The sequence below is a fragment of the Ornithorhynchus anatinus genome, chromosome 19 (genome assembly GCF_004115215.2).
Source record: "Ornithorhynchus anatinus isolate Pmale09 chromosome 19, mOrnAna1.pri.v4, whole genome shotgun sequence".
NCBI lineage: Eukaryota > Metazoa > Chordata > Mammalia > Monotremata > Ornithorhynchidae > Ornithorhynchus > Ornithorhynchus anatinus.
In genome coordinates this window covers 24,514,907-24,540,169 of record NC_041746.1, presented here as the reverse complement: position 1 = coordinate 24,540,169, position 25,263 = coordinate 24,514,907, and the positions used below count along the sequence as shown (strand labels likewise).

General features: G+C 45.2%; 1 non-coding gene across 1 annotated transcript; it reads left to right on the top strand.

The window, feature by feature from the left end:
- The first annotated feature begins 8,295 nt into the window (after window positions 1-8,295).
- On the top strand, window positions 8,296-8,433 carry LOC114805765. The gene has a single exon (XR_003753789.1). It is a non-coding gene; the product is annotated as a small nucleolar RNA SNORA7 (small nucleolar RNA).
- The last annotated feature ends 16,830 nt before the right edge of the window (window positions 8,434-25,263 follow it).

Below are 25,263 nucleotides of genomic sequence, written 5' to 3'. Positions count from 1 at the left end.
ACTGGACCGAATGCTTGGGAAAGTACAATTAGAGCAGTATAACACTGCCCGTCCTCCTGCGCTACGATGTCAATTCCAGATCCAACTGGCTCGCACGGCCCATCTCCTCAGCGAGCGTTTCCCCTTGTCAAGTCTCATCTCGATGTCTCTGACACAATTCTCGCTCTGCCAGTGCGTTGTTTGTTTTTGTTCTGTCGGGGTTATGCCCTCTCCAGCTGAGGTTTCCTGCTGAACCTGTTTGGGTTTGGACAGGATAGACAATGCTTCTGGTCTCCTTCTCCATCTGGGTCTTTCTAAACAGGATTGCTAAACCACTCCGGAGGCCACTGAAGGGTCGATCTGCCAATCAATCAATTGTATTTTTTGAGCGCCTACTGTGTGCAGAGCACCGGACTAAGCGCTTGGGAGAGCAGCATGGCCTAGTGGATAGAGCACAGGCCTGGGAGTCAGAAGGACATGGGTTCTAATCCCAGCTCCACCACTTGTCCGCTCTGTGACTATGTAAGACTGACTGACAGATGCCAATCACCCCAGCTGGGTTCCCATTAGCTAACTGTAGGGTGGAGGAGAGGTGCGTATTCTGGAGTTTTGGGGTGAGCGGAGGAAGGATTACGTAGGCTTCATCTACTCACGGTTTCCTACAGTCCTGCGGGGGCCTTGACCTCTCCAGCAATGGCTACGTGTATTAGTACTAAGCTCACGGACTTCATGGCCTGCAGAGGTTTTCTTCTTTCCGACTGGAGCGAGGCAAGGATTCAACGAAAGAGCTCGGTTGCGGAGCTTTAGCATAACTGGGTGGGAAGATCTTCAGTTATTCCTGCCTCAGTGGGACGTTTCTGCGTTCTTGGAGGAAGGAGAAATGAAGTTTTCTTCCTGGTCCTGCTTATGATTATCAGTAGTAATAATAATAATATTGGTATTTGTTCACCGTTTACTACATCCCAAGCACTGTTCCAAGCAAATGTGGGGCTCACAGTTAATTCCCGTTTCTCAGATGAGGTAACTGAGGCACAGAGAAGTTAAGTGACTTGCCCAAAGCCACACAGCTGACAACTGGTGGGGCCAGGATTAGAACCCGTGACCTCTGACTCCCAAGCCCGTGTCCTTTCCTCTAAGTCACGCTGCTTCTAGTAGTAGCATTGGTATTATTATGACTAATGTTGTTGTTCTTAATTATTATTATCTGGCAATTAATATAATTAATATTATATTATTATCATAATCGCCATATTGTCATATTCTATTTTAGTATATTGTAAGGTGCATAATATTGTATATTATTATATTGTTCTGGTTTTTTTTATGTTTTACCATAATAATGGTATTTGTTAAGCATTTACTATGCACCGGGCATTGTACTGAATGCTAGCTAATAATGATAATTATTTATTATTAGAAAATGATGGTATTTAAGCACAATGTGCCAGATACTGTACCAAGTCCTATATGATAATAATATCATGTTATATTATATATTGTTGTTATTATTATGTTCGTTAAGCACCTACTACGTGTCAGGCCCCGTTTCCCGCACTGGGAAACAAATTAATTGGATCGGACCCAATTCCTGCCCCACGTGGGGCACACATTCTAGGTAGGAAAGAGAACAGGAATCTGATCCCCCTTTGACGGTTGGGGAGACCGAGGCACCGAGAATTGAAGCGATTTGCCCAAGGTCACACAGCAGGCAAGCCAGGGAGATGGAATTAGCACCCAGATCCTCTGACTCCCAGGCACATGCTCCCTCCACTGGGCCACGCTGTTCCCGATTGCCAGAGTTTTCCAACATGGACTCTGACCACCATCTGCTGAGGTTTCACACCGAATAAAGAAGTGAAGCTGCCTCCCGGCCGGGGTTCGGCAGCGAGTGCCCCGAGGAAAAACCGAGGTCAGAGATTATAAATGCCATACTTACAAGCCCAAGTCATAGCCCTATCATATTTCACTCGTGCCCCGAGGTTCCGGAAAGTAGTACCATTTCACTGGTTTGCCACAACTGTGGAAAAATGTTTGCAATAAACAGCTTCATCTATTACAGCACTGCAGGACTTTCCCAGCTCTATTTCTTACAGCTTGGTAACATCACGGTTGAGCTCCGTTCTAAAGAATACAGAGGAAATCTTTCTTTTCAGACCAGCTGACGAGAGGTTCCTCACCGCTCATCCGCTGTCCTTCCTCTTGCCTCATCTCTAACTTCATTTCTCGGGTTGTTTGCCTCGGGGATGAAGATGCTGCTTTCGGCGTACCTCGGGAAAATTTGACCGAGTTATGATCTGCCCTTGTTATGACATGGTTATGTTACAATTACGAACCTCCTTTTCTCAACCCACCGCCTCCCGTCGCCTCCACGACGAAAGAGGAAAAGCCGTTGTATGACTCATCTGTGGCGATTCTTCTAAGACTCCATCATTCCCCAAATATGAGCCCAATTGCTATGTAAATCCCAGGATCTGGAACAGTGGGGAGAATCGGGTGTTATGTCAGCCGCTGATTAATTCGAACGGGGTGACACAGTTCTGTCAACTGTCTGTGGTACTCTCCTCTCCCTCAAAGAGATGACTAGTTCAGGAAAATATGTGGGCCCTCTCGTGTTTGCCAACAACGGGCAACTGCCCCAACACAGCCACGGGTCGGTGTGGTCTGGTGGAAGAAACACGGGCCCGGGAGTCGGAGGACTTGGGTTCTAATCTCAGCTCCGCCACGCGTCCGCTGTGTGACCTCGGGCCAGTCGACTCAGTTCTCTGGGCCTCAGTTACCTCATCTGTAAAATGAGGATCGAGACCGTGAGCCCCATGTGGGATAGAGAATGTGTCCAACCTGATTATCATGTATCTACCCCAGTGCTTGGCACGTGGGAAGTGATTAACAAATGCCATGTTTAATATTTTGGGATTCCCAGCTCAGTAGATAGGCTAAGTGCACATCCCCAGGTCTGCTCGTGTGAGCAGGGAATGTGTCTGTTTATTGTTACAGTGTACTCTCCCAAGGACTTTTTACAGTGCTCTGCACACAGTAAGAGCTCGATAGATATGATTCGAAAGGACTGAAGCTGAGAGAGATTAAAAAGTCAAGCACTAGGTCTGTAAGCATGTTGTGGGCATGGAATGTGTCTTTTATATTGTGCTGTGGTACTCTCCCAAGTGCTTAATGCAGGACTCCGCACACAGTAAGCTCTCAATATATGAGATCGACTGATCGATGGATTTCGACCGGACCTTTTGCAGATATTTGTTAAGCGCTCACTATGTGCCGGGCACCTGTGGTCCCACAGGCGACGAATAGTCCAAGTAGGAGGGAGAGCAGGTAGCGAATCCCCGTTTTGCAGATGAGAGAACTGAGGCCCAGAGAAGTGAAGTGATTTGCCCAAGGTCACACAGCAGACATGTGGCAATGACAGGATTAGAACCCACGTCCTCTGACTCCCAGGCCTTGGCTTTTTTCACTAAACCATGCTGCTCGACAGCCCTGGGGATGCCGTGAGGAGCCAACACTACCCGCCTCCTCCCCCTGCCCTCGGACTCGTCCCCAAGTTTCCGATCTCTTTGTTGAGATCACAGCAGCCTCCCCGGTGGAGAGATAGACCCTGCTGTCTTGGCCGCGGAGTATTTTTGTCCCGCGAAATGCTGTAGTGCGGCAGACTTTCCAGGCACCGGGTGCAGTGGGAAAAAAAGAAATAAAACAAAAAAATCCCTCTTCAGCAACCAGATCCGGGCGTTCGGATCCCGCTGAGAAGCCTCTGGAGCTCGTTGCAGCGTCCGGGCCGACAAACCTCACGACCGAAAACAGAAGTCCCAAAGAGAAGGGTTATTTTAGATTTCTAAAAACCAGTCAGGGTGAGATCATGGAACAAGAATTTAAGGGCTGCTGGAGTCCTGTGGTCGCGAGTGTGGTAGGCCCAGGCAGAGAAGGTCTGACGAGAGACCATCTCGTGATTTAAAAGACCGGAGATAAACCGGCGCTTCTCGAGCATGATCTATCCACCGATGGTATTTATTAAGCATTTGCTGGTGCAGGGCACTGTAGTAAGCACTTGGAAGAGTACAGTGCAATAGCGTTGGGAGACACGATCCCTCCCTTCAAGAAGTTCTCCTAGTGAAAACAGGGTTAGGGTCCTGTGCTCTATCCCTAACTCTGCTCAACTCTAGACTGTAAGCTCACTGTGGGCGGGGAATGTGCCTGTTACATTTTTATAATGTACTCTCCCAAGGGCTTAGTACGGCGCTCTGCATACAGTAATCGCTCAGTAAATACAATTGATTGATTGACTGAATTGGCTGTTGAGTGACCTTGGACAACTTGCTTAACTTCTCTGAGCCTTGACTTCCCTGTTAAATGGGGGTACGAGGCATTTTCTCCATCCTCCTTAGTCTATGAGCCCCATGTGGGTCAGGGATTGGGTCCGATCTGATTATCTTGCATCTACCCCAGCGCTTAGTGCAGTGTTTGGCACAAAGTAAGCACTTAACAAATACTACTATTATAATTCATTATTATTTCATCACATTTTTAAAATTGCCAATCATTATCATCCTTTATAGTTACACTTTCACCCACGTTCCCATTAAATGTTTGCAGTACATGTCACCTTGCCTTCCTCTATTAGAACGACGACTGTCCTTTTCTTCCATTACAAGCTCCCAAATGCCAAGTTCAATGTCCCAAACACAGTAGGGGATCAATAAGTACTAGCAACGACAATACTGTACTATTTAATAATGTTGGTATTTGTTAAGCGCTTACTATGTGCAGAGCACTGTTCTAAGCGCTGGGGTAGACACAAGGGAATCAGGTTGTCTCGCTTGGGGCTCGCAGTCTTCATCCCCATTTTACAGATGAGGTAACTGAGGCACAGAGAAGTGAAGTGACTTGCCCACAGTCAAACAGCTGACAAGTGGCGGAGCTGGGATTCCTCTATCCCTAATCTATTTCAATATCTGTCTCCCCTGTAGACTATAAGTTCCTTGTGGGCACGAATCATGTCTATCATCTCTACTGTATTTACTTTCCCAAGAGCTTAGTAAGGTGTTCTCCGCACAATAAACGCTCAATAAATACACTGCTGATGATGCTAAGCAGTTACTGTGGAACTTGTCCATCTGAATTGAAAAGTCATTCTTTAACAAGGCTTTAAAACAGAAGATGCCGTGGTAAGGGTGGAAGAGAAAGGCAGTGAAAAGCAACGAAAGGAAGATTCAGTTGGGGAAAATAAAGCATGAAAGAAAGACTGAGAAAAGGTCAGAATCGAGAAGAAGAAGTGATAGTTTCAGCCCAGATTGAGATCAAGAGGGCTGAGTGGTTCAGCCTTCATTCATCCAAATCTCTCAGGAGCAAAAGACGCTGGGTTTTAAGGTCTGAGTTTTCTAGACCAAGAAACCAACTTGAAGAGGCTGACAAAAATCTTGCATTTCGTGGATCCTATTCCTTGGGTGGTGACATTCAGCGACTCCACCATCTTTGAGTAGTAGCCCATGTGTTTTTACCATCACAACACAAAAACTCCTCTAGACTGAAAGTTGATTGCAGGCAGCGAAACCGTCTGCCAACTCTCTTATTCTGTACCTTCGCAAGCCCTTAGTACAGTACTCTGCACATAGTAAGCACTCAATAAATACCACTGACGATGAGGAGATGACTTCTATCTGAGAAAAACGTCGGATGAATTCCTGGTTCCCTTCCTAGAGTATGCTGATCCTTCATGTTTTGGGATGACCAGTTTCCCAGAATAGCAGCTGTGGACTAAATAAGAAATTCTCTTTAGAATTATTTTATGGCTCTCTTGGTTTTTCTTTGTAATTATGGTTAAGCCAGCCCATAAAGGCTGCTGTGGCACTATTCTTAAATTGCCAGAATTCTCCAACCAATTTGTTATTCTCTGCTGAAGATGGTAAGTGGCCCCCGGAATCAAAACATTTCTGGGGTTTTTTTAAGGCTTTGGTTGGGTTTTCCATAAAAACTAGCCCGGACGGAAAGCCAGATTTGAGGGATCCTTGGAAAAGTTTGAGAAAATATCTCTCTAGCCTTATTTCCATCTTAAATAATGCACGTGGTTATATGTTGAAAGGGAACCATTTGTGTTGGACTAGAACAGAGAAAGGGAGAAAGAAAGAGGCAGAGACCAGAACGAAAGTTGGCCTTGTGCCTGGAAATAAATATGAATATAAAAAAAACACTTTTAAAAACTATCGACGAGAAAAATAGAAATCACCAATTCAGAGCAGGGGAGCAAAGTGGTAGATCTGGTCAAATGAGGTTGGCTGTCATTCATTCAGTCATATTTATTGAGTGCTTGCTATGTGTAAAGCACTGTACTGAGTGCTTGGGAAAGTACAAAATAATAAATAATAATAAAGTAATATTATCATTAAATATAATAATAATAAAATAATAATAGTGCCCAGAAGTCACTCCACTTCTCTGGGCCTCAGTTACCTCATCTGTAAAATGAGGATAAAATGGGGATTAAATCCCTCTAATTTAGACTGTGAGACTTACGCGGGACAGGGACTGTGTCCAACCTGATTATCTTGTATCCACCCCAGAGCTGAAAAAAGTGCCCGGCACATAGTAAATGCTTAATGATAACCATTTAATAATTAATTAATGAGTCTGTACAGGTGTGGGGAGAAGCTGTGCATCTTGCACAGATATGTAGGTCAGGACCTGGGCTCAGAATAGGAGCAGAAGCAGAGCAGAGCCCCATTTCCTAACTCTAACCATTAGTCGACCCCGACTCCTAGAAAACTAAAGGAAGAAATTTTTTTAAATAGTTTAAATATCTTTAAATGGGAGTTGGTCAAGATGGAAGGAAAACAGAGAGTGGATAGAAGGTCATTCAATTGGAGGTTCGATTTGATCTATTCCTCCAGGAAACCAGTAGGGAAACAAGAAAAGACGCGAAGGGCGACAAAAAGGAGCAGATGGATTCTTCAATGCAGAGGGGACAAATTATACAAAATGCACAAGGAACGATTAGTGAAAGTCGGTCTGTCATTTAGCCTTGGGGCTGGTTCGCATCCAAGTGGATGAGAAATGTGGTCCCCGTGGTTTTTCTGAGATCAGAGTCTCGGGAGCACAGCTCAAGAGCAGAAAGAGCCAGCATCAGACTGAGAAGCAGCTCGATCTAGCGGTCAGAGCACGGGCCTGAGAGTCGGAAGGACCTGCGTTCGAAGGACCTTCTGACTCCCAAGCTCATGCTCTATCCACTATGTCATGCTGCTCTTCTGTGCCATGGGTGGGGACCGCTTCCCAACCATGACCTCATGTGGGGTACCCTCTTCTGTCCTCCGGTAGCAGGACAAGACGCTACTGAGCTTCCCGTGTTGCTTTGTACACCCACCCCACAGGCCACCTCCTTTGGAAAGAACCAAGTCCCATTCCATGGAGAATCCATTAATGGCAGCTGGATCCATCCTATATTTCTCCAAGAGTTGGAAGGCAGAAAGGCGAGGTTGGACAGGACTGCAGGGAGGAGAGAGTTTCCAATCCTAACATGGGAAAATCAAGGCAGGAAAAAAAGAAATAAAAGGTTAGGCACTCCTCCAAGTCAGAGGTGAGAAGAAATAAGAATACAAATGGCAAGCTTCTTATACAAGAACATTAATGAAGAGTAGCAGAACGGGCATAACAAGACCACTCTGTTAACACTGGAGTGATTAGCCGCTTTAAGGTTACCCAAATATTATGCTAAGAATTCTTGATTTTTACATTGAATTGTCAGTGGAATTTAGCCCTAGGTGAGGTGTTAATTCAAATGTTTATTTTCTCTGCTGCTGCCCTCTGACTACCCATTTCATTTGCAAACCATTGGGATATAAGCTAAAGCCCAGGAAAGCGGTTAATGGCTTTAATAAACACTCATAAATATTTCTGGAAACAGCACATCGATGGGCACGTATTTTTGAAACAAATCTCTTTCAATAAGGATTTCGGGAAAAAGCGCACAAACAGTCTCATTTCTTCAATAATGTTACATTAAGCAGCACATTTTCCATAACAATATCCCCGCCGGAAAAAAAAAATGAAAGATTTATATTGTATCCGCCTTCTAAGAATAAAAAAAAGTTTACATCTGGAATAGAGAGGATTATTAATTATGATCGGGACAGTGAGGTTAAGTGATTTACTCAAAGTCACACAGCTCAGTGAGTTGGCACCCAGATGAGGACTACTTCCTCCAGACTTCACTCGCTCCCAAATCCATAAAAGACCAGATATTGGAGGAGGATGAAAAGTGTGTTCGGTCATGCAGAGGAAAGAATTCTCCCTACAGATGTAATCGTCCTTAGTGTTCAGAGACCCCTCTAAGTGTCGCACCTGGAGAGTTTCCAGTATTCTACCAGTCTCGGCTATGGGAGGGGGAGTCAAGCAGAGGCCTATCCATTCCATTTCTAGCTTGGGCAGTGGCTAGCGAGTGGAAGGCCATCTGCTACAAGTCAAAACTCACCCGTGCCGGGCAGCGGTGGTATGAGAGACAGTCGAGGGTGGAGACTCGAGTTTACCGTGCGGAAGGTGGCAATGGTAAACCACTTCCAGATTTTTATTGATTGATTCTATTTGATTCTATTTAATTCTTGATTCTGTTTATCGCTATTGTTCTTGTTCTCGTCTGTCCGTCTCACCCGATTGGACTGTGCGCCAGTCAAAGGGCAGGGACTGTCTCTGTTACCGATTTGTACATTCCAAGCGCTTAGTACAGTGCTCTGCATGTAGTAAGCACTCAATAAATACTATTGAATTTTAACCAAGAAAACTACAGATCCACTACCAGAATGCCCGCAGATGGAGAGCGGGACGTAATGGGGCAGATGTGTCTGTGGTGTCGAAAACGACTCGACAGCATAAGACAAGATAACTGTTCAGAGAAGGCACCACTGATGGCAGTCAACACCGATGGAAGTTCACCAACAAGGGCATTTGTGGCTGAAATGGGCAATTTGTCCACAATGGGCACACAAATGCTGAAGAAATTTTGTTGCCCGATTTTTTTAAATGGTATTTGTTAAGCATATGCCAGGAAATGGACTGTGTGCCGGGGAAGATACAAACTAACCAGATTGGACACAGTCCCCGTCCCATGTGGGGCTCACAATCTCGATCCCCATTTTACAGATAAAGTATCTGAAGCAAGAGAGAAGTGAAGTGACTTGCCTAAGGTCACCCAGCAGGTACGTGGTGGAGCCGGAATTAGAACTCGGGTCCTTCTGACTCCCAGGCCCGGGTTCTAACCACTAGGACATGCTGCTTCTCTTGGTTACCCCGCTTCTCTCTATTGCCGTTTCTAAGCCCAAATAATACAAACATTTTCAAGGACAGAGTCTGATCTGATTATCTTGTACTTACGCCAGCGCTTAGTACGGTGTTTGGTACAGAGTAAGAGCTTAACAAACATTAGTAGTAGTAGTAGTGTCAATCAAATAATGCTATTTATTGAGCAGTTACTATGTGCAGAGCACTGTACTAAGCACTTGGGAGAGTACGATACAACCGAATTGTACGTTCCAAGCACTTAATACAGTGCTCCGCACACAGTAAGCGCTTAATAAATGATTGAATGAATGAACTGAATAAGCAGACATGTTCCTACCCCAGTGCTAGAACTTATCTCTTGACTCTAAACTCGTTGTGGGCAGAGAATTTGTCTGTTTATTGTTATATTGTACTCTGCCGAGTGCCTTATTGAGGACACATCTCTTCCAGGAATCCTTCCCCCAACTAGGCCCTCATTTCTTCTTCTCCCACTCCCTCGGCGTAGTCTTTGCACTTGGATTTCTACCCTTCATTCACCCCTTCCTCAGCCCCACAGCAAGCGTGATTTATGTACGTAGAAGCTGTGTGGCCTAGTGGGTAGAGCCTGGGCCTGGGATTCAGAAGAACCTGGGTTCTAATCCCCGCTTCACCTATTGTCTGCTTTGTCACCTTGAGCAAGTCATTTAACAACGACAATATGGGGATCAAGACTGTGAGCCCCTTGAGGGACAGGGACTGTGTCCAACCCGATCATCTTGTATCTACCCCAGGACTTCATACAGTGCCTGGTACGTAGTAAGCGCTTAACCAATACCACAGTTATTATTATAATTATATCAATAATTCATGTATTTATATTTATGCCTGTTGAGTCTGTAGTCTGTAGCGCAATACAATCAGATCAGACAAATTTCCTGTCCCCCAGGAGAGAGAGAACAGGTAATAATACTGTTGGTATTTGTTAAGCGCTTACTACTTGCAGAGCACTGTTCTAAGTGCTCGGGGAGATACAGGGTCATCAGGTTGTCCCACGTGAGGCTCACAGTCTTCATCCCCATTTTATAGATGAGGGAACTGAGGCACAGAGAAGTGAAATGACTTGCCCAGGTATTTAATCCTCATTTTACAGATGAGGCATCCATATCTCAAAAGACTTGCCCAAAAGACACACAGCAGGAAAGTAGCAAAGTCAAAATTAGAACCCAGATCTCCTGACTCCCAGTTCTGTGACCTTTCCTAACAGCGTGGCTCAGTGGAAAGAGCACGGGCTTTGGAGTCAGGGCTCATGAGTTCGAATTCCGGCTCTGCCACTTGTCGGCTGTGTGACTGTGGGCGAGTCACTTCGCTTCTCTGCGCCTCAGTTCCCTCATCTGTAAAATGGGGATTAAGACTGTGAGCCCCAGGTGGGACAATCTGATTCCCCTATGTCTACCCCAGCGCTTAGAACAGTGCTCGGCACATAGTAAGCGCTTAACAAATACCAACATTATTATTATTATTATTATTAAGACCATACAGCTTCACAGTTCTACAAAGTTTTGGTTAAGTTGTCATATTTGTTATAATTTTACAAATCCTTATAAAATCCAGATAAAATACTCAAAGACCATCCTGAATAGCACCATCTTTCTCTTAAAAGGTGAGCCCCTAGAGGGACGGAGATCATTTCTAATTCCCAACTACCTACTGTCTCCCAGCACTTAGTACAGGGAAGTACACCCTGTGAGCACGTAATAAATACTACTATTACTATCAGGACCCCATCTTAAGCACACAGTGCATTTCCAGAGAGCGTGCTGAGCGACTCCCAGAAGACCATAGTGATGGCAAATCAGGAGACAGAGCCTAGTCTAAGCACAGCGGAGACTCAATCAACCAATCGACGGTATCTGAGTGCTTACTGTTTGCAGAGGACCGTACTAAGAGAGTACAATACGATAAATAATGACCCCTATAAAAGAAGAAAAAGATGACACTATCCCTACTTAGTACAAATTTGGGGCAAAAAAAAAAAAAAGACCTGGAATCAAGTAGAAGACTCTTTGGTCAAAGGAGGAAATTAGAGATTACTTCCAAGAATGTACCAACGATCGGTCGTTATTGGCCATTGATGAGCAATAGAGAAACGAGACATATCAAAGGAAGGTAGCAGTGAAGGTGAACAAAGAATTCATGAAAAGCAGACAATTTCACAGTAAGCATTTTTCGGAAGGTGCTCTCTTGCTTTAATTAGCCAGGGATCTGGCCAAAATCTAGGACATAAGATGGCTGGATCTGCAGAAGAATTCCAGAGAATCTGGAAAGAGATTTTTAAGGCGAGAATAGGGGTCTCTTCCCATTCATCTGAACCAGAGCCTTGAAACCCAGCTGCTTCTCTAATGGTGAGATTTTAACTAAAGCATCTGTGGGAGCTATTTTTTTTTTTTACTACCAAGTGTAACAGCTGCAATACTTTAGCCAAAGAATTTGTTGGAAGGTTTTATATTGTTTTCCTCTCCCTATAACCCTGGGATATTTTCCATATTCTGTTATGATCGTTGTCTATCCCTATTATATCAAAATCCCTTTAAGTTATTCCAAACTCCATACATAGTCATCATTACTGTACACACAGTCTCCTGGAATAGTTTTAGATATTTTCCCTCTGCAGTCACATGGGTAGCAAGAAGGTCTAGGATGAAGGTGAGTTGTCTTCTTAGCCAACAGTCAATGATTAACAAATGTGAGTTGGGAGGTGATGGAAATTGGCCCTCCACACTACTAGATCCTGCGTTGGCTGGCCCAAGAGAGTCTGTTGGGAACTGGGTTCGAGGCTTGAAAGCTTTTGGTGGGTGTTAGTCTGATAATGATAATAATTAAGGTATTTGTTAAGCATTGTATTAAACGCCGGAGTGGCTACAAGCAAATCAGGTTGGACACAGTCCCCGTCCCCTGTGGAGCTCACAGTCTCAATCCCCACTTTACCGGTGAGGTAACTGAAGCACAGAGAAGTGAAGTGACTTGCCCAACGTGACACAGCGGACAAGTGGTGGAGCCGGAACATCTGAAAAGGAAGCACTGTGGCATCGTGGGGACTTGGCGCCAATTACATACTTCTGGCCCCTGATGGATCACCTGTCATGTGGGCAGGGAACGTGTCTAACCCACTCTGTTGGATCGGATTCACCCGATCACTCAGTGCTATTTATTAAGCGCTTTCTGTTGGCAGAGCGCTGTACTAAGTGCTCAGGAGAGTACAAGGTAACACACTACTTCTCCCTGTAGCCCTTATGGAGACCGAATAGAAATATTTGCAAGAACAGGGTTTGACCTAATTATCTTGTATTTAGCCCAGCGCTTACAAGAGTGTTCAACACAGAGTAAGTGCGTAAAAAAATCATTTAAAAAAATCAATATCCGACATTAACACCAGGATTCTTGAAAAAAATGGATGTTGGCTGCCCTCACGATTAGGGGTGACTTTCCCTCTAGCAAACCATTGTGAAATTCTAATCCCTGAGTTGATCCAAACCTCTCTGGAACCTCCTGATCTTTTTTGCAGCACCTCTTCTTTAGCACAACTTCTCCACTGAGTGGAGAAGGGTCCCAGTTGTTGGATTTGAAAACTCAAAATAGGGAAGAGCCTGGGAGACACTCCTTTAGCCAAAACATATCATAGCTTTTACTGCTTTCTTGCGGGCCTGGTTTCTCTGAATTTTTCATTTCTATTTTTAACTGTGTGTCTGCCATTTCCCCTTTCCCTTATCCCTAAAGCAGGAGTCCTCTGGGATCCGTGGAGCTCCCCAGTGCTTAGTACAATGCCCTGTACATTGGGAGGTACTCAATAAATATTACTGAATTATTGAAAGACAAAGAAAGAGCTCTTAATTCTCCCTTTTTTGCATCCAGAGACATCCAGACAAGACCTCTAGACTGTAAGCTCATTGTGGGCAGGGAATGTGTCTGTTTATTGTTGTATTGTACTCTCCCAAGAGCTTAGTACAGTGTTCTGCTCATAGTAAGTGCTCAATAAATATGACTGAATGAATGAATGAATGACCTGAAATCCAAAGGACACTGTGTATAATGTACAGTGCCTCACATACAGTAAGCACTTAATAGATGCCATAATCATTATTGTTATTGTTTTTAGAACGGAGGAAGCAATGAGGCCTAGTGGATAGAGCATGGGCCTGGGAGTCAGAAAGATCTGGATTCTAATCCCGGCTCCGCCACTCATCTGCTGTCTGACCCTAGGCAAGTCACTTAATTTCTCGGAGCCTCAGTTAGCCCCATGTGGGACATAGACTGTCCAACCTGAACATCTGTATCTACCCCAGTGCTTAGAACAGTGCCTGGCACATAGTAAGCACTTAACAGATACCATATAAAGTGGCTACCATTCGAGACATTCTTGTGAAAATTAAAGGACACTAAGAGTCCCTTCTTGAGAGGAGTCCAAGATCTACTGAATCTCTAGACCAGGGGCCTACAGGAAACTGTAAGAAGAGGATGTGAGTTTACATTTAAGCCAGTGAAACCACTGGGATCCTGAAGATCTTGTTTTTCCAACCAGCACTATCCTCTGGCCCGCCGAGGTGAAAATCCCATCTGTTCCACCATTTTCGGGGGCAAAAAAAGCTCATGATATTCACAAACCCTGTCACTGCTACAGGTCTGACCAGCATCTTCCCTGAAGGCTCTAGCATTATAAAGATAATTCAGGAAGGCAGATGGGATTCTTTTCCATCTATTAATCTACTCAGAGATGTTAAAGGGGAAATCTCTTAATGCTTTCAAATCCTCATCTGTTACATCTTGAAGGTAGAAACTAGCCAAGAGCAGATTTTTGTTTTTTCTTTGCACGAGCCTCAGGTGGAACAGCCCATGATTAACTCATCACAGTATAGGAAATGAGCCGCAGAATTTCCCTTTAAACTGACTTTGGAAATATAGCCTTCTACATTGGCAGTTTTAGTCTTTCCGCGGTGTTGCTCCCACTTCTTCAGAACGTCACCTCCCTTTGTTTTAAGCGGGAAGATCTTCAGGGAAGCAGAAGGGATCAGTCGCCTTCAGAACCTTCGAAGGAGCTAGGTGGAGTGGAGAAGGGTGTTGGCCAAGAACGACTCTCCAGAAAGAGGCAGAGTGGAGCAGATGCCAGGAAAGGTTTTGGTGGGTCCCGCTGGATTTGAGGAAATTCAATGTTGTGTTGGGAGCCTGAGATGAAAAAGCAAAGCTCCAACAGGCAATGATCTCAGTGGGAATTGTTCAGATTCTTCAAAGCCAAGCGTAGCCTGAACACTTTGCTCCTCTGATGCCAAACTATTCACTGCATTTGATCCCATCTATCTCACCGCTGACCTCTCACCCGGGTCCTGCCTCTGACCTGAACTCCCTCCCTCTTCATATCGAACAATTAATCACCCCACTTTCTAAGCCTAATCAAAGTCACATCTTCTCCAAGAGACCCTCCCCAGTTGAGCCCTCATTTTCTCTTCTTCCATTCCCTTCTGTGTCACCTCCGCACTTGGATTTCCACCCTTTATTCATTCCTCCCTTAACCAACAATTATATACATACCCATAATTCATTTATCTATATTAATGTCTGTCTCTCCCGCTGGACTGTGAGCTTGTTATGGGCAGAGAACATGTCTACCCACTCTGTTCTATTGTACTCTCCCAACCACTTAGCCCAGCGCTCTGCACACACGAAGCACTCAATAAATACAATCGATTCCTCGATTGATTCTTCTCCAGTAAGTCGGCACTTGGATGGCCTGTGATACTCTTGAAGAACCATTCCCTTGCCAACAATGATATGCATGAGGGTGTTTGGAAAGAGCAGGGTGGTGCTTGGATATGAGACCAATAACTTCTGTTTCGGTGAACTTGATCGCCCTTTGAAACCCCAACTAAAAGCACATTTCCCCCCTTAATTTTTAAACCCTTGGGGCCCTTGAAAGCAAATTTACTCCATATGGTTTGAATTCATTTACACTTCAATCAACAAAACATCATTTTATGAGATTGGTTTGTCTGGAGCTAAAAGGCTTTTGTCTTCAAATGCAGCAGTTGGGTATATCCGACCCCTTGCAGGAGATTGCTCGCTGTGGGTAAAAGGGATTCTCTCTTTCACCCTAAATTCTATCCTCCCCAAATGGTAAAATGGAGGGAAACCCCAGGAAAAGAAGAAGTTTACCAACCAAAATGGCGCTTTACAAAACAAGTCATAATTAATCTCAGATCACTCCAACTGAGCTTGTAACCTATACAGGTAATTTAGGGGGGAAAAAAAACTGAGATAAAAGGAGCCAAGGAAGAACTGAAAATGTTCCCTGTCGAGAAGACAGACTTGTTTCTATCATGATCCCTGGGAAGCAGTGTGGCCTAGTGGAAAGAGCATGCCTCTGAGAGTCAGAGGACTTGGGTTCTAATCATGGCTCCACCATGTACCTGCAGTGTGACCTTGGGCAAATCTCTTAACTTATCTATGCTTCAGTTCCCTCATCTGCAAAATGGAGATTCAATCCCTGTGCTCCGTCCTCTTAGAATGTGAGGCCCCAGTTGGGACCTGGTTTCTTCTTTCTATCCCCAGTACTCAGTACAGTGCTTGGCACATAGTAAGCACTTAACAAATACCACAGTCTTTATTACTATTATTATTTTTACTACTACCAGGATCCAAAACTGTCAGCACTGTCCATTCCATCCCTCAGTACAATGTACAACTTGGGGTGGGACATTGGGTTGGATCTATGTGGCTTTATTAATGAACCTAATTTTCTACCACGAAATTCTTTTCCTTCTAGAATACACACCAGACCCCTGCAGGAATAGGTAGTGAAATCAATCAGTCAATCAGTGGTATTTATTGAGTGTTTACTATGCGCAGAGCACTGTACTAAGCACTTGGGAGAGTACACTATAACAGACTTGGTAGACATGGTCCCTTCCCACGGTGAGCTTACAGTCTAGAGGATGAGCTTACAGTCCCGGTTGGATCGAGATACTTTGACACAGCCAGACTAAAATTTAGGCTGGGAAACCATCCGCTGGGAAAGTCCCCCAGGATCTCATAATGCACATAATAATAATAATAATTATTATAGTATTTGCTAAGCGTTTTGTATGTGGCAGGTACTTTACTAAGCGCTCCAGTGGACACAAGTAAATCAGGTTGGACACAGTCCCTGCCCCATGTGGGGCTCACAGCCTCCATCCCCATTTTATTGATGAGGGAACTGAGGCACAGAGAAATGAGGTGACTTGCCCAAGAAGCAGCATGGTATAGAGGATAGAGCACGGGCATGGGATTCAGAATAACCTGGGTTCTAATCCCAGCTCTGCCACTTGTCTGCTGTGTGACTCTGGGCAACTCGCTTAACTCCTCTGTCCCTCAGTTATCTCGTCTGTAAAATGGAGATTAGGGCCGTGAGCCCCATGTGGGACAGGGACTGTGTCTGCACATGGTTATTTTGTATTTACTACAGTACAAGGCACACAGTAAGCACTTAACAAAGATCATAATTATTATTAAGAGATGAGTCAAAAACCCAGTGTGTGAAGACTGAACTCCTTTAGAGGAAGAGGGAGCTGAAGCCCCTCCAGGGGTGAAAGAAAACAAGTCTTGGGCGTCCGAGCTGAGCATTTATCTCGAACATCACCGCCTCTAAATGCGTGTCAGCCTCAGGAGGCAGTGATGCTTTTCTGAAAGCAAGGCCGTGATGCTTTTCTGAAACCAAGACGCGGTGTGCTGACAGCTGCAGCTGGAAATAAATGAAGGGAAAATGTTCGGAGAGAATAAGGTGAGTCACCGTCACGGGCGAGAGGTCGTATGCCTCAAACAGGAACCTGAGAACGGGCCAGATCCGGTCCAGAAGCAACCACGTTGGGTCCAAGAGTCTCATTATGGGGAGGGAACATGTCCGCTAATTCTGTTGTATTGTACTCTCCCAAGCGCTTACTACAGTGCTGTGCACATAGCATAGCATACCACTGACTGATTGGGAGCATTCAGCTGTTAGAGCAGCTGAACTGGGCCCCACTGGGGAAGAGAAACCAGTGGAGTCTCAGTAAAGCATTGTTTAAATGTTATTTGTTAAGCATTTACTTGTGCCAGGCACTTTCCTAAGCGCTGGGGTTTATATAAGTTAGGTTGGACACAGTCCATGTCCCGCGTGGCGCTCACAGTATTCATCCCCATTTTACAGATGAGGTAGCTGAGGTACAGAGAAGTGAAGTGACTTGCCCAAGGTCATAACTTGCCCAAAGTTACACAGCAGACAAGTGGCAGAGTTGGGATTAGATCCCAGGTTTCCTGACTCCCAGACCTGTATTCTTTCTTCTAGACCATACTGTCCAAACCACCTGAAGCAGTTACATTTACATTTGTGAGACTGGTGATAAATTTATACACCATAAACTCCTTGTAGACAGGGATTGTGTCTACACTTCTGTTGCATTGTACTTTCTCAAGTGCTTAGTACACTGCTCTGCACACAGTGAGCCTTCGATAAATACCACTGATTTATCGATGCTACCTAAGATTTCCCATTTAATTTGCAATCTTTCTTTCCTAATATAAATCTACACCGAAGTCTGACCTCCATCTCACTGTGGTGGGGAAGGGAAAAGGGTAGAATTAGGGGAATCAGTCGTATTTACTGAGCACTTTCTGTGTGCAGAGCACTGTACTAAGCACTTGGGAGAGTACGATGTAGCAATATACCAGACACATTCCCTGCTCACAGCGACAAATGTGGACAGTCAGAACTCAGCAGCTGACGGGAGCAGAGTGTAATGGTCATGGGAGGGCCCATTCAGCAGAGGTCAGCGAAAGCCATAAAGGAAAGGGAATTTATCGGCCTTTGACTCACAAATCACACCCGGAGAGGTCTCCTAGCCACGGATAGGGCTGCATTCCTTTCCCCAGAGCAACCCAGACAGGCAGCAGCAGAAAGCGTCAGAAATTAGGAAACCATAAATGTCACTGGAGGCCTTGAGGGCCACAGCCCACTCAATCCAGGCCTCGTAAACGAAGCGGCGGCGGAACGCACCAGCCAGTCGAGGAGGCGGGAGAGGGGACGGTTCGATGACTAAGGGCGCCCATAAAGCAGAGGCAGGTAGGCTACTGCTCACTTTCCCAGATGGCCTCATAAAACAGGGCTGTAAACCACGAGTGGACGGAGGATTCGGTGGGGGGAAAGAGAGATGTCGGACAGTGGCCTTGGAGGCTGAGTCTTCCACGGCTCAGGAGGAATCCAAATCCTCACCCTTCCTTTTCCAGCCGGATCCCTGACGACAGCCATTCCCACATTCCCATGCCGCAGATCCGGCCTGCCAAAGTTCATTCGTTGAATTATTCGATTATATTTATTGAGGTCTTACTGTGTGCCGAGCGCTGTACTAAGCTCTTGGGAGAGAACAGAATAGCAATAAACAGATGCATTCCCTGACCGCAATGAGCTTATGGCCTAGAGGGGGAGAGAGACATTAATAGAAATAAATAAATGCCTGCCATGTGCATAATTGGAGAGACATTAATAGAAATAAATGATCGCCATGTACATAATTGCCATGGGGCCGGAAGGAGGAATAGATAAAAGCAGCGTGGCGCAGTGGAAAGAGCACGGGCTTTGGAGTCAGGGCTCATGAGTTCGAATCCCATCTCTGTCATTTGTCAGCTGTGTGACTGTGGGCGAGTCACTTAACTTCTCTGTGCCTCAGTTCCCTCATCTGTAAAATGGGGATTAAGACTGTGAGCCCCACGGGGGACGACCTGATTCCCCTGTGTTTACCCCAGCGCTTAGAACAGTGCTCTGCACATAGTAAGCGCTTAACAAATACCAACATTATTATTATTATTATAAAAGGAGCAAGTCAGTACGATGCAGAACGGAGCGGGAGAAGAGAAAAGGAGGGCTTAGTCAGGGAAGGCTTCTTGGAGGAGATGGGCCTTCAATATGGCTTTGAAGCTGGGGGTGAGAAGCAGCCTGGCTTAGTGGAAAGAGCCCGGGCTTGGGAGTCAGAGACCGTGCCTTCGTTGCTCTGCCATTTGTCAGCTGTGGGACTTTGGGCAAATCACTTAACTTCTTGGTGCCTCCAGTTACCTCATCTGTAAAATGGGGACTAAGATTGTGAGCCCCATGTGGGACAACTGATTCCCTTGTATCTACCCCCAGCGCTTAGAAGAGTGCTTGGCACTTAGTAAGCGCTTAACAAATACCATTATTATTTTTATTATTGCCCTAAATCCTCACGGCTCGTCCACCGGCCAATTAAACAGGTGGGCAGAGCCTCAACTTTCTCCCTCTGCGGCTCTTGGATCGAACTCTTCCTTTGGGCCTGTCCAGGACACACCACCTCCCACCCCCTCAGCCCCCTACTCGGATGGACCCTTTCCCAACAAATCCTCTGCCCTGGCCTAGGGCTCCCTCAGTCTGTCAATCAGTGATTTGTTATGAGCCCTTATTCTGTGTGGACCAATAAAAGAACATGCATTAGATGCTGGGTCTTTTTTTTTTTATGGGCACATATGTAAATATTTAGTTTTCAAAGTGTTATCTTTCACATCCTATTCAATCAAAAAGCACCTTGTCCTCACATTCTAGAGACCTGCCTTAACACTAGCCAAACAGAGAACAAAAAGCTGTTGAAAAGGGCTTTTAATCTCTCTATTCAAGGCAGAGTACTTCGGGGGGGGGGGGTGGGGGGGAGAAGGAGAGAGTGAAGTTTGAGCCAAGGTAAACTTCGCATTGACTGCAAAAGCAGAGCAAGGAAGAGAGAAAACCTCAGAAATTTCCCTGTAAAACAGTAGGGAAAACAACCCAATCTCACTCTCTGTCTCTCTCTCTCTCTCTCAAACACACACACATATGCTCAACCCGCAATAAATAAAAGGAGAATATTATAATGAGGGAATCCCTGTAGTCATATGGATAGGGAATGAGTCTTGTTTATTGTTATAGTGTACTCTCCCAAGCACTTGGGGCTCAACGCCTTAATCCCCATTTTACAGATGAAGGAACTGAGGCCCAAAGAAGTGAAGTGACTTGTCCGGGATCAAGAGCAATAACTCGAGCTGCCGATCAGATGCGCCCTAATCGGGAAGGCTTCTTGATTGTTTCCTCAAAGCCAAACTTAAGCAAATCCAGCTGAAAAGAATGGTGAGGGCCCAAGAAAACAAAAAAACACCCCGAACGTCTCCTAAAACCTAACCCAAATTTCCTTCATGAGGTTGGAAAGTCTTCAAACCTCCTCCCAAGCCCCCATACACACACCCCACCCTATTTTCCTCCAGTCCTTCCTTTTTCACACACTTTAGTACTTCCTAGGGCTCCAGCCCTAAGAGGAAGGCTAGAATAACACGACGAAGACTATTCATGAGGTATTTATGGCTCAACCAGAAGTGGGCAGCAGTGGAAATCTCGAGGGCCCCCCGTAATTAAAGTACATCAAATGAGTATTCCTACAGCTAAGAATTCAAATAGCACGGTGGTAGCCACTGTGACTTTTCCAGGGACAAAGTTTGCAGATCTACTAGTAGTGGAGGGGGAAGAAAATAACCCGGAAATGTGCAAATGAAAAGGGGGAAGGTGGGATGGTATTGCTGCCTCTGTTAATGTTGGCCAGGAAGCAGCACAGCCTAGTGGGTAGGGAACAGGACTGGGAGTCAGGAGCACCTGGGTTCTAATCTCGGCTCCGCCACTTGTCTGCTTGGTGACTTGGGACAAGTCACTTCGCTTCTCTGGGCCTCAGTTCCCACATCCATAAAATGGGCATAGAGATTGAGTCTCATATGGGACGGGGACTGTGCCCAACCTGATAACGTTGTATCTACCCCAGTGCTTAGAACAATTCCTGGCACACAGAAAAGTGCTTAACAAATCCCATCTAATATATTTACATATTAAAAAAGGAAACACTGGGGGCTGAATAAACTCTGCACCAAGTGACCCTGGGATAAAGGGAGTTAGAGTGGTTGTGTTGTATTGCAATCTTCCTAGGACATAGTACAGCGTTCTGCACACGGTAAAGGCTCAACGGATAACACTGATTGGGTTACAGTAGGAGATCAGTGAGGTAAGGTAGGAGGGGGAGAGGTAATCGAGTATCTTAAAACTGACGGTAAGGAGTTTCTGTTTGATGCAGAAGTAGCGGGCAACCTTCCGCGTCTGCCCTGGGCCCATTTCGAGACCGAATCTGCCCAGGAACTAGCCAGGGACCAGATCTGCCCGGAGATTACCCTGAGAGAGACCTTGTATCTACCCGGGTAACTACCATGACGGAGGCCAAATAATAATTCTGCTATTTGTTAAGCGCTTACTATGTGCCAGGCACTGTACTAATCACTGAGGTAGGTCCAAGCAAATCGGGTTGGCCACAGTTCCTGTCCCACATGGGGCTCACGGTCTTAATCCCCATTTACCAAGTGAGAGAACTGAGGTCCACAGAAGTGAAATGACTTGCCCAAGGTCACCCAGCAGACAAGTGGCAGAGCCAGGAAGGGAACCCGGGTCCTTCCGACTTCAAAGCCCGTGCTCTATCCACTAGGCCACGCTGGTTCCCTTGGGACTAGCCAGAGAGTGAGCGGATCTGCATGGGGCAAACAAATGGCCACTGGCAGAAAAAAATCCTCCAGCCAGGAAGCATCCTCCCCCTCTCTGTTTGAACACAACACCTGAGTAATTGCAACGGCCGAGCCCACGCCAGCTCTACGGAACACCGGGATCCAATGCGTCCGAGTCCGAAATGCTATTTCCTTCATCTGCAGAGGCTGACCTCTCACGCACAGTTTCCCATCTGTTAACACCGGGTGCTAACTTCTTCCTTATCTGCCCTTATTTATGCTTCATTATCTGTTCCCCTGGGAGAGGGTGTTTTGTGGTTTTTTTTTCCACTCTCTGGGGGCAATTTCCTTTCCCCTCAGTGCCACCGGGATATTTCCAACAAAAATATCCATTTAAAAAAGAAATAAATAAATAGTCCTAAGCAGACTTAGCCACTGTGTTTATATAGAAAGGACCCGAGGCAAACTCTGCAGAGCTTCCAGACTGCACTTGTCCAGTCGGTCATTGGCCCAAAATACCCCTGAGCTATTTAAAATATGGGAATAGCAGTTTCTAAAAAAGCCTTGAAATGCTCTCCCTCCTCCTTCCTGTACAGAAGATAGCAAAAGGGTGTTTTTATTGCTTCACTAGAGCTCCGCAGCAATAGCCTCATACTCATTTTTCAACGTCCGGAGGAAGGTCTTCGCAAACCACTCGGCAAATCTTTCAGTTTCTATGTCGGTTGACTTTATTTGCTCGGTTCATCTAAGCGAGAAAAAAAAATTCTAACTTTATGGAAAAAAAAAATCATCTTCAAGTATAAGAAAAAGTTCTATGAGCATTTTTAAGGTAACTCACTTCAAAGTTGAACAGCTCCTTTCAATCTTCCAGAACAAGCTCCGTTCTTTCAGACGGAGATAAGCGTTCCCATGTAATTGAGGGTTTCTCTAAGGAGACAGCTGTCCCTTGGTTCCCCAAGTGATTAAAGAGGAGATACAAATTGGATGTAAGCCTGCGGGGCTTGTAATATTTGCATTTTCAAACAACTTTAGCAAAAGTCTTTCCTGGGAATCCTGACTCTACTACTGTATGCAGTGGGGAGAAATAGTTTTTTGAGAGCAGAAAAGCTGTTAGAGTCAAGACTCGAAATGGAAGAGAGGTCTGGTAAAATGTTGGCCTAGCTTAACCACGTAATTAATCAATCAATAATATTTACTAAGGGCTTACTGTTTGCAGACCAGTCTACTAAGCGCTTGGGAGAGTGCAATACTACAGTGTTAGTAGACACAATTAAATCGATCAAGTTTATTGAGCGCTTACTTTGTGCAGGGCACAAACCCAAAAATATAACAGCCACATTCTCCTGTCCTCAAGGAGATGACAGTCCAGTGGTTTTTCTCTGCCCACAATAAGTGCTCAATAAATACCATGGATTGATTGAGTGAACGATTCCCCGTCTAGACTGTAAGCTCAATGTGGGCAGGGAATGAGTTTGTTATATTGTTGTGTCCTTCTCGCCAAGCACTTAATCCAGTGTTCTGCACACAGTAAGTGCTCAGTTCATTCAATCGTATTTACTGAGAGCTGACCCTGTGCAAAACACTGTACTAAGCACTGGGGAGAGTACAATTCATCAATAAACAGAACCATTCCCTGCCCATATTGAGCTTAGAGTGCTCAATAATTATGATTGATTGATTAAATTGTGTCTACCAACGCTATGGTATTGTACTCTCCCAAGTGCTCGATACAGTGCCCAGTGATTGAGTCAAGTGCCCAGGGGAAATCCTTTCTGATTCACCTCCTGGATGGTCTACGTAGAAAGCTGAGACAGGACTGGAATCTTCTGAGAGCTCCTGTATCTTGGTCCTTATGCCCCGGTGCTTGGTACAATGCTTAACAAATCCCACAATTACTGGTATCCTCCTGACCATCAATGACATCAACTTCCAATCCAAAGGACAGATGAACCTCTAGCTCCCTGGGTCTCCGAAAGGTTCAGGATCCAGCTCCTACTTACAGATCGCATTAACGGCAGGGCCAGCACCAAGATGCAGAGAGTCACCTCATTCCCTGACTCACCACTGATGTTGAAAGGAAGACCAAGAGAAGGCATCGGGGCCACTCCTAAAGTTAACTGGCTTATGGATCAGCAAGAGAGATGACTGCAGGCGGAGCTAATCCCTGGAAAACTGACTCCTATTTAAAAACCCGTCACTGCCATTATTACGATTATTATCATTGATGATCATATTATTACATATTATTTATACTGTATACTATATGGCATATACGTCGTTTATTGCATTATTATATGATTATTATCATTATTATTAATAATAATAATGATGATCATGATGATGATTGTGGTAGTTAAGTGCTTACTGTGGGTCAAGAACTTTTCCAAGTGTTGGGGTAGACAGACACTTGGATATAAACTTGGATTTGCACCCTTTATTCATCCCGCCCTCAGCATGTCTTTGCATATCCATAATTATATATTAATGTCTATCTCCCCCTCTAGTCCGTAAGCTCACCGTGGGAAGGGAATGTGTCTACCAACTCTGTTATATTATACTCTCCCAAATGCTTAGTACACAGTACACAGTAAGGACTCAATAGATATGATTTTTGATGGATTTGGACACAGTCCCTGTCCCCTAAGGAGTTCACAGGATAAGTAGGAGAACAGGTATTTAATGCACATTTTGGGGGGTAGGAAACTGAGGCAGGGAGCAATAAAGTGACTTACCCAAGGACAGGCAACATGCAAGGGGCAGAGCTGGAATTAGAACCCACGATCTCTGACTCCCAGGCCTGTGTCCTTTCCACTGACCATGCTGCTCGCTTAAATTGGTCTATCTTTCGGTAGGAGCCCCAGTATTCCGACGATTAATTGAATCCAAAAACTACCCTGTAAGATTCTCATTGTCTCTCCTGAAAACTAGAACATTAGCTCGCCCAAATGAAAATATGAGCTTTGGTTCCACACACTTCCTTCCATCAGTCATTCCCGTTTTCTGAGGTTTTGAGGTTTTGATTTATTCCACGGACCATGGACACACTGAGCAACTGTTAGGGACATTCCAGTTACCTTCGGTTCAGATGGTTTAGGTCCTGAAGCTACCCTGCCAAAAACCCGACACCCGGGAAAATAGCAAAGCTTACTTGCTGCAAGACATCCTTGATTGATGAGATCTGGAATCCCCACAGTAGCCACACAGAGGTGCTTTTGCTTACCTTCGACTGCTTCAGGAATACTGCGGGATCTGCTGGAGGAAAACCGAATCCATCATTCTCTGAATTTCACACACTCGCTCCCATTATCATCCGGTCCATTTATCCAGCGTGAACGGGTTTGGAGTTCTAATCTCAGCAGAAAGCCGAAGAGGCCCATTCTCACTGAGATATCCTTGGCAGTAACCTCGACCCAGGAAGTAAAGAGTAGGAGGACAGCGAGATTTACTTATCTCCACTGCACCGGACTG